Consider the following 10,707-nt stretch of genomic DNA (forward strand, 5'->3'; position numbering starts at 1 on the left):
TGAAAGTTTATTAATTTTCTTTGAGGTTATCCTGTAGTTTATTAGTATCTTCCCAAGTTTAAATCATATAAAGTTTTATCGTGATATCATCTTAATTTCTAAAGGATATTTCTATGTATGTGTTTGTATGTGATGTAAATATATTCATATATATAGTAGAGCAATAAGGGGGAAAAATTATGAAAACTTGTTAGCCATAACCACACCTTGAGGTAATAAATCACTGCCAAACATTCTGAAAGGGATCACAATAGAAGGTCCTGGATAGTATGGGAGAAAAATGTGGAACAAAACTTAAAATCATAAAATAGGCCTGGTTTTCTGGTCTGATGAAACTTGTGGGACCCCTGAGACTATGGCCTTTAGATACCTTTCAAGCCTGGAACTGAACTCATCCCATGGCTCACTTTCCAGCTAAACAATAGAGCTATAAGGTGAACAATAACACTAGGGAGGTATGCACTTCTTAGAACACTCAACCATTTGAGATCTGAAAGGCAGCATTTGCCCAAGGACAAAATACAGAATACATGAAGGGTTAGGAAATATGAAGGAATAGAAATAAGAACACAGAAGGGAAATAGGGTGAGTACTGTTACAGTGTGGGAGCTGCAATCAATGTCATGAAGCAAAATACATATGAGTTGTTGAATGGGAGAATGATTTCCTCTGTAAACTTTTACCCAAATCACAACAGAAAGTTAAAAAAAAAAAAAAAAAACCCAGGATTACTTGTCCAATAGATACTGATAGAACTGCCAGAACTGTAGGCCTTAGTCACCTTTTAAGCCAGAAAATGAATTTACCCTTGTGGCTCAAATTTCAGCCAAGTAATAGACAGACCTAAAAGGTGAACAATAACACAAGAGGGGTAGGCATTCCTTGGAACAATAGGCCATAAGAGATCAAAAGAGCACTTTTACTCAGGGATAAAGCTCAGAAGGCAAGAAGGGATAGGAATTAAGGACAAATGGAAATAGGAAACAGAGAGAGGGAGTGGAAAAAATGATATTACAAGGTGGGGATTGCAATTAATGTCATGAAACAAAATGTATATGAATTGTTGAATAGAAAGCCAATTTGCTCTGTAAACTTCCACTCAAATAACAATAAAAGTTTTAAAAAATTGTATTGAATTGACTTGCTCTGGAGCTTAAAGCAGACAGATGCAAGGAAGCAGAAAATACAGTAAAAATGGGGGTTTTACAGGTAGGATTCTTGACTCTCCTAATACTAGCATTGCCCTGCTCTGTGTAAGGTGGTAATTTCATGATACTGTGCCTTAGTTTCCAAACCTGAAAAATAAGACCTTTCTTACCTCTTAGGGATGCTGTGAGGATAATATGATAACAGATTTGAAAGAGTTCTGAGCACTTAGCAGGAAAGAAATTGTAATCTATCTTTTATTGTTTTGTGTTATAAAAGGTGCCACCATAAGGGATAATTTAGGACCACAGTGCTATAAAATAATTGCATATAGTTATTCAACCTGTCTCTTACTCTTTCTCATATATGCTTAATCTATTAATGTCTGTCCTGGAGCGGGTAGGTAGGGTAGACACATTCCTAGATTGGTTGGCATGGAAACTAACCCTGGAGCATGCTGGGAGCAGGCAGGCAGTCTTCGGACCCAGCTGTGTGGCAGATGTAGCAACCTCCCCTACACCCCCATGCACTGTGGAAAAAATGATATCTAATTTGCCTAGACATAGAATTACAGAAGGAACTCTGGTAGTGTAGTGGTTAAGGCATTTGGCTGCTGATCAAAAGGTTTGTGGTTTGAACCCACCAGCCACTCCGCAGAAGAAAGAAGAAGCAGTCTTCTTCCATAAAGATTTATAGCCTTGGAAACCCAATGCGGCTGCTATGAGTCAGAATCAGCTTGATGGCAGTGAATTTTGTTTGTTGACAGAATTATAGATGGAGTTCCCTAGGTGGCACAAAAGGTTAAGTGCTCTACTACCAGCTAAAAGGTTGGTGGTTTGAATCCACCCAGAGGCTCATCAGAAGACTGACCTGACAATCTGCTTCCCAAATGTTACAGCCTTAAAAACTCTGTGGAGCAGTTCTGCTTTACACATAAGTCACCATGAATTGGAATTGACTGAATGGAAACTAACAACAAAAGAATAATAGAAATATAATTGAATTGTAGGCACTGTGGTGGTATAGTGCCTAAGGCATTTGACTGCTAACCAGAAGGCTGGTGGTTCAAACCCACCAGCCACTCTTTGGAAGGAAGATGGATCAACCTACTTCCATAGTGATACTGCCTCAGAAACCCAAGGAGGGGTCGCTATGAGTCCAAATCGACTCCACAGCAGTGAGTTTATGGTTTTTTTGGAATTGAATTGTAAATATGCCATTATTTCTTCTCTTCCAAAAAGAGTGCTAGAATATCTTATGGCAAGATAAATTTAAAATGAGCCTTTCCAAGTTTATCATAATCTGCCTTAATTCAATTTAAAAAAAAAAAAAAAGACTAACCTACTATCTACTGTGATAGATGCTTTCAAGGATGTTTGCCGTTCTATGATGGTACCCTTTCCCTGGAAACTTCCTCCCTGCATAGACTGGTGAATCCCTCGCAGCCATGTTTGTACTGTGACCTACCCCTCTGCCCACAACTGACAGGATCAGAACTGAACACTTGATTTGAGATGGACAAGCAAAGTCTCTCTTCCTGGAATTTGGAATTGAAGGTGGTTGATTTTAATTCAATCAGGACTATTTGTTTAAACTATGTCAGGAAATATGCCAAAGAGCAAAGTCTAGTAGGATTTACTATTGTGTACAAGCTTACACATTTATTTGATCTGAATCTACCAGACTGTGATCTTTGACATACTAAACAAGAGCTGTGAGAGCTGTGAGTAATCTTGGTGGTGGTGGTGGTGAGGTGTTGATCATTCCTGTAGGAAAATTGCAGGCTCCAGCTTATATAGAAAAGTTGCAACAGTTGTGAGGAAATGGGGTAGAAATGATGTTTAGTGATTGTATTACTCAGGGTCCTGGCAGGAAACAGTTGTCACATTTAATATGGAATTTAACAAGAATTTCATAAAAGGACTTTTTACAACTACAATGAGCATAGGTAGGGAAACCACAAGGGATAGTGTAATACCATGTAATTATAGTGAGTTGCTGTTATCACTCCTATGTCTGGAAGGTAAGAGCAGGGGTAGTGTAGGAACTAAGAGAACAAGAAAGAATGAGAATAAGAAGAGTGAGAGAAAGACAGCGAGAGTGTCTATGCTCACATCCAACAGGAACAATGACATTAATTGATACCAGCATATGGGAACTCCATAGGCAGGGAACTGGGGGAGTAAATATGTACCCTTACTTCATTCCCTCCTCCTCCTTAATTTCCTTTTGTGTTCCCCATTTCTCAAACCCAACTGGAAGCTAGAGAACAAGAGAGCCTATTGATGCAAGCCATGCAGCTCAACCTCCTGAGCAACAGAGCAGAGTGGAGATCATCAGCAGATCAAGAGGAGCAAATGGAAAATCTCCAGTTCCATGACCTCCCTTTCCACCCTTCTTAAATCAGGTTCCCATTTCCTACTGGGCATTTACCATAACCTCTTACCAAGTCTGATCATGTGACTCCTCAGCTGTCTCTGTCCTGATCTGGGCCTAGTTTTCTACCACCCCCATGCTTGTTCCCTCAGTCCCAGCTGCAGTGAACTACTGGCAGTTCCTCTTCCTGCCGCTTTATGCCTAAGGCACTTGACTGCTAACCAGAAGTCTGGTGGTTCAAACCCACCAGCTACTCCTCGGAAGGAAGATGGGGCAATCTACTTCCGTAGTGATGCTGCCTCGGAAACCCAAGGAGGGGTCGCTACGAGTCGGATCCGACTCAATGGCAGTGAGTTTGGTTTTGGTTTTATATACCTCTGGTGGCTTAGTACCTAAGGCATTTGACTGCTAACCAGAAGGCTGGCAGTTCAAACCCACTGGCAACTCCTCAGAAGGAAGACTGGGCATTCTATTTCTGTAGAGATACCACCTCAGAAACCCAAGGAGGGGTCGTTATGAGTTGCATTGACTGGATGGCAGTGAGTTTGGTTGTGTTTTATTTTAAATACTCTGCCAGGAATACCTTTCCCTGCCTTTGACCACCTATCAAACTTCTTTTCAGCCTTCACAAACAAAAGTTCCCTTTTCTCTGTGGTTTTCCAGTCCCATCCCAACAAATTTAGGCACTTTTTTCACTGTTCTTCCTGATCATTTTTCACCTGCATATATTCACACATGCTGCAGAGTATTGTTACCACTGGTTTATGTCTTTCCCTCTTCTTGGGTCCTTAAAGGTCCCTGTGCCTGTCTCACTCCATTTGGTATCCTTAGTACTTAACATAGCACTAGCACAGAGTTGATGTTCAGTAAATAATAATAATAATAAAAAAGAGCAGTTTTCCTGCTTTCAATCATGCTTATCTCTAGGCTAGCATCCACATTTTCACATACCCACCAGATCTTTCAGAACACAAGATCACTATCGTCTTCTCATTTCTAGGTCTCTCCAGTGGCTTCTGCATTGACCACAATATAATGTGCAAGCTTTCCAATCTGTTTACAAAGCCAGTCATCATGGGCCTCTGCCTATATTTTAGTCTTATCTTCTGCCACTCCTCCTTCACTCCCTTCCTACATCTCTCATCTCCATTCCAAGTCCTATGAAATAACCAAGAATCCCCTAACAAGCAATACTTTTCCACATTTTGTCACTGCATCTGTTCCTCCTTGCCTGGAAGGCATTCTCTACTTTTGAACACTCCCAAACAACAACTCTTGCCCCCTTCCAGCTCTTCCCCATCAGTATTACTGGCATTGTCCTGTTTTTAAAAGACTTAGCTTATGTATTATTTCTTCTGCAAAAATTTTCTTAATGTTCTCCCCAAGGAGGGGTCACTATGAGTCAGGTCTGACTCAACAGCACATAACAACAACCAACAACAACTTGGAACTCAACAAAGTTAGTTACTTCTTTGTCTATCTGAAATTCCTGCCACATTGTGTTGATATTATTTTTTTGCTTTTGTGTCACTATTATCTTTTTTGTTTCCAAAATCTAACACAGTAGGTGACATGCATAATGTATGACTAATAATTATGTTTTGAATGTATTATGAATGAATGGATAAATTTATCAAACGCGACTACTATGACCCTCTAGACAATGCAGAGAACAACTGCCCTTCTTCCTCTTTGGTTATTCCTATAAAAATTGCCCTAGTAACACAATGGTTAAGTCATTGGCTGCTAATCAAAAAGTCTGAGGTTTGAACCCACCAATAGTTTTGTAAGGGAAAAGACCTGGCAATCTGTTACCATAATGATTAAAAACAAAGGCAAGGGAGTTCCAGTAAGATGGCAGAATAAGCAGACAAACTACACAGACCCTCTTCAACAAAGAAAAGGGACACAAAATAACACAGATACAGAAGATAATCCTGGAGCCCTGAGCTTTGAAAGGAAAGATACAGAAGTGGACTAAACTCCAACTAGTAGAAGAACCTTCATGAAAACACCAGAAAGGAGACATGCGGAGCTGCTGACTGTTAGTGATCCTAACAGCACTGACAGTTTGGATATTGCCAAGAGGGGTTAGGAACTAAGAATTACCTAAAAATAGGCCCTGCTAGCCAGGGGCTGCATGGAGGACTGCACTGGTGGCTGTGAATAAAAGAGGAAGCAGCAAAGATGGAGATGGGCTGAGCTGTGGACTTCTGACTGTCCAGAAGGTGCAGCCATTTTGAATGTTTACAAGTGGTTCAACCAGTTTGGATCTTTAAAGCAACAGTGTTCTCTCAGATTCCAGGGACCTAAGAATAGGCTCCATGTGCTGAACTGCAAGAACATACCTGACACATAGGACTGGAAAGGTGTGATATTCCCCTTGTTACTTTATATCCACATCCTCTTGGTGAATGGTGGTGTGGCTATTCCTCACTTCCACCCACCTTCTGAGCTGGCAGGAATTCCGACCCAGCCTGTGTGTTCTGATGGAGCCTGGGTACCTTGGCCCACCCTGCCCAGATTTATTTTTCTTTTTTTTTTAAGTTTGTTTGTTTTTGTCTGTTTTAAAATTATTATTATTTTCTCTTTTTCTGTCCTTTTTATTATTATTCTTTCTTCTTTCCTTCCCAGGTTCTAGTTTTCAGCTTTTTCTCTTTCCCCTGTTCTTAGTTCCCATCTTTTTCTTTCTTGTGGTTCTCCCCATTCCTTGAGTTTTTTTTTTTTTTTTTTTCACTTTCCCCATTTTTTATTCATTATTCTTCTACTCTACCTCTTTCTCTTATTACCCCCTCTCCAGAGATTGCAGGGTTTATTTTTTTTCTCCCCCACTTTTCCTATGCATATTTCTTTTGGCTTTTTAAAGTACTTCTTTACATATTAGCTCTCATTTATTGCCTTTCTTCTTTTTCTTTCTCCTTTTTGTCCCTTTTTGGTGATTGTTCCTGTGTGTTATGTGGTATGTGTTTTTCATCCCCTTGCTTTTACTTTTTTGATGGTTTTTCAATGTTGTTTTTGTCTAACTGAGTGGGAGACAGCAACTGTGCTCATATGATGCAACCACACCCACACCTCCTGCAACTTCACTTACTGAGTGAGAGCCACCACTTCCTTCTGCACCAATTGGCCAATGATACACAGCTTGACTCACCCTTAACTGCTCTTCACAAACAATTAACAGAGATTTGTGTAGACACTCTCATTCTCTATCACACCCACCAGAAGATAGGCAGTGAGTGCATAATTGCTGCCAACTAGCAAACAGAGGAGCACAGTACCCTGCTTACTCAGATACATCCAGAAAAGAAAATGAAAATCTTGGGCGAATCACTCCAACATGCAATGATCAATTACATATAAATACAACAAAGTCACAATGTCTCAGAGACAACAGACCATTACAGTCCACACAAAGTAGCAAGATAAAGCAGTAGAAACAAGGGAGCAGGATACAGAAACAGACCATATCCCTGAGTAACAAGCAACATTGGAACTCCCTGATAAGGAATTCAAAAGAATTATACTTAGGTACCTTCAACAGATTGAGAGACAGATCAACAAAAACACTGACAAAATTAAGGAAAACACAGATAAAACTGTGGAACAATTTTAGAACAAAATACAGAACAAAATGACAAAATAAATGAAAAATTACAAATGATACACAATCTAAAGAGGGAACTCCAGAAGATTAATACTAAATTTTCAGAAATAGATAAAACATTGAAAGGGCAAAGGAGTAGAACTGAATCAATGGAAGACAGAATTAATGAGACTGAAGACAAATACCTGAATATTTCTTTGGAAAGGGAGCAATCAGAATAAAGATCAAAACAAAATGAAGAAAGCTAAGATTCATGTGGGATACCATTAAAAGGAATAACCTATGTGTAAATGGAATTCCAGAAAGGAAGAGAAAAATAAAACCACAAAGAAAATTGTCCAAGATTTGTTGGAAGAAAACTTCCCTGATATGATGAAAGATGAGAATATAGCCATTCAGGAAGTCCAACGAATCCCAAACAGGACAGACTCCAAAAGAAAATCACCAAGACATATCACCATCAAAGTCATCAAAAACAAAGACAAAGAATGAATCCTGAAAGCAGCACAAGAAGAATGAAAAGTTACCAAGAAAGGACAGCCAATAAGACTAAGCTCTGATTTCTCAGCAGAAACCATGCAGGAGAGAAGACAATAGGATGGTATATATAAAATCCTGAAAGAGAAAATTTTTCAACCAAGAATTTATACCCAGGAAAATTGTCCCTCAAGTATGATGGTGAGATTAGGAGATTTCCAGATAAGCAGAAATTAAAGGAATTTGTTAAAACCACACCAACCTTACAAGAGATTTTAAAGGGAGTCCTTTGAACAGAGAACCAATAATAGCAGACAGCACTCAACAATTAATATACAAGATGACATAGCCCAGAAACCAACACAGCTATGGACATATCCAAAGTAAAATAAGCTTACAAGATTGTAAACAGGGTAGAGACATCAATTGGCAAATGAGGACAACTACAAACCAAAAAGAGGGAAAAAATAATGCAGAACTTCAAAATTTTGAGTAAGTTAAGAGAGTTGCAAGATAGAATGGACTGTTCTAAACTTGGGGAGAAAATGATAAATCACAGGGTAATCTCAAAGAAAACCAATAAACTTTCACAACACAATAAAAAAGAGGACAAGCACAAATATTTAGTAAATACTAAGACAACAGCAACTAAGGAAATGATATCATTATTCATAAGCAAAATGAGTTCACCACTCATTTTGTGTTATATGGAACAAAGAAACCAGGAACACCACAAAAAACACATTAAAAAATGACAGCAACAAATTCATACTCATCAATAATTGCACTGAATGTCAATGGATTAAATGCACCTCTCAAGAGATGGAGAGTTGCAGACTGGATAAGAAAACGTAACACATTGATATGCTGTCTACAAGAAACACAACTTAGAGACAAAGACAAAAATAGACTAAATATCAAAGGTTGGAAAAAGATATATCAAGCAAATGGCAGCCAAAAAAAGAACAGGAATGACAATATTAATTTCTCAAAATTGACTTTAAGGCAAAAACCACCATAAGAGACAAGGAAGGACATTATATAATGATTAAAGGATCAATTGAGCAAGAAGATATAACCATAATAAATATCTATGGACCAAATGAAAGAGACCTGAAATATATAAGTCAGACTTTAACAGAATTGAAAAGATAAATACATGACTCCACAGTCATAGTAGGGGACTTTAATACACCACTTTCAATGAAAGATAGAACAACTGGAAAGAAACTCAACAAAGACACAGAAGAAATAAGCAATACGGTCCACCAACATGACCTTGTAGACATTTACAGAGCCTTTCACCCAACAACAGCACAATATACATTCTTTTCCAATGAACATGGAACATTCCCCATGATAGACCATATGTTAGGCCATAAAGCAAGCTTTAATAAATTTAAAAACATTGAAATACTGCAAAGCATCTTCTCAGATCACAATGCTATCAAATTAGAAATCAACAATAGAAAGATCAACAGAAAAAAGCAAACACATGAAAACTGAACAATACCCTCCATAAGAAAAAGGGTAATAGAAGAAATAAAAAATAAAATTTAAAAAATTCCTTGAATCAAACGAGAATGAAAACACAACATACCAAAATCTTTGGGACACAGCAAAAGCAGTGATCACAGGCCAATTTATAGCAATAAATGCACACATCAAAAAAGAAGAAAGAGCCAAAATCAACACTTAAATCAACATCTCCAACAATTAGAAAAAGAACATCAAGAAAAGCCTACAGTCACCAGAAGAAAGGAAATAATCAAGATTTGAGCAGAAACCAATGAAACAGAAAATAGAAAGATAATAGAAAAAATCAGCAAGACCAGAAGTTGGTTTTTTGAAAAGATTGATAAAATTGACAAACCACTGGCAAATTTAACAAAGGAAAAGAGGAAGAGAATACAAATAACATGAATAAGAAATGAAATGAGAAACATTACAACAGAACGAACTGAAATAAAAAGGATAATATCAGGATACTATGAAGAACTGTACACCAACAAATTTGAAAATCTAGAAGAAATGGACAGATTTCTAGAAACACACTACTTACCTAAACTAACACAGACTGAGGTGCAAAAGTTGAACAGATCCATAACAGAAGAAGAAATTGAACATGTCATAAAAAAATTACCAACTAAAAATGTCCTGCCCCAGACGGTTTCACTGGAGAATTCTATAAAACATTCAGAGAAGAAGTGATACCAATCCTACTCAAAGTATTCCAAAACATAGAAAAGGATGGAATCCTCCCAAATTCATTTTATGAAGCAAGCATAACCTTGATACCAAAACCAGGCAAAGAATGAAAACCAGGCAAAATCATTGAAAAGGAAAACTACAGACCAATATCCCTAATGAATATCGATGCAAAAATCTTCAACAAAATCCTAGCCAATAAACTCCACTGCTGAAATGGAGAGTGGCAGACTGGATAAGAAAACATAACCCATCAATATGTTGTCTATAAGAGACACAGCTTAGAGACAAAGACAAAAGTAGACTAAAAATCAATGCTGAAAGTACCATGGACTGCTAAAAGAACTAACAAATCCTGAAAGAAGTGCAACCAGAATGCTCTTGGAAGTGAGAATGGCCAAATTTCGTCTCACCCACTTTGGTCAAGTTGCAAGAAGGGACCATTCCCTGGAGAAGGGTATCATACTTGGCAAAGTGGACGGAGAACAAAAAAGGGGAAGGCCCTTAATGAGATGAAATGACATAGTGGCTGCAACGATGGGCTCAGGTATAGCAAGGATCATGGGGCGGCATGGACGGGGCACTGTTTTGTTCTGCTGTACATGAGGTTGCTATGAGTCGGAGATGACTCAATGGCATCTAACAACAATGACAGACTCCAACAACGTATCAAAAAAATAATATATTATGACCAATTCGGGTTCAAATCAGGTACATAGGGATGGTTCAATATAAGAAAAACAATCAACGTCATCCATCACATAAATAAAACAAAAGAAAGAACCATATGATCATATCAATTGATGCAGAAAAGGCATTTGATAAAATCAATACCCTTTCTTGATAAAACTCTCAGCAAAATAGGAATAGAAGGGCAATTATCTAACATAATAAAG

The sequence above is a fragment of the Orycteropus afer genome, unplaced genomic scaffold, assembly GCF_000298275.1.
Source record: "Orycteropus afer afer isolate SDZICR_OR568_19922 unplaced genomic scaffold, OryAfe1.0 scaffold00314, whole genome shotgun sequence".
In the NCBI taxonomy this organism is placed as follows: Eukaryota; Metazoa; Chordata; class Mammalia; order Tubulidentata; family Orycteropodidae; genus Orycteropus; species Orycteropus afer.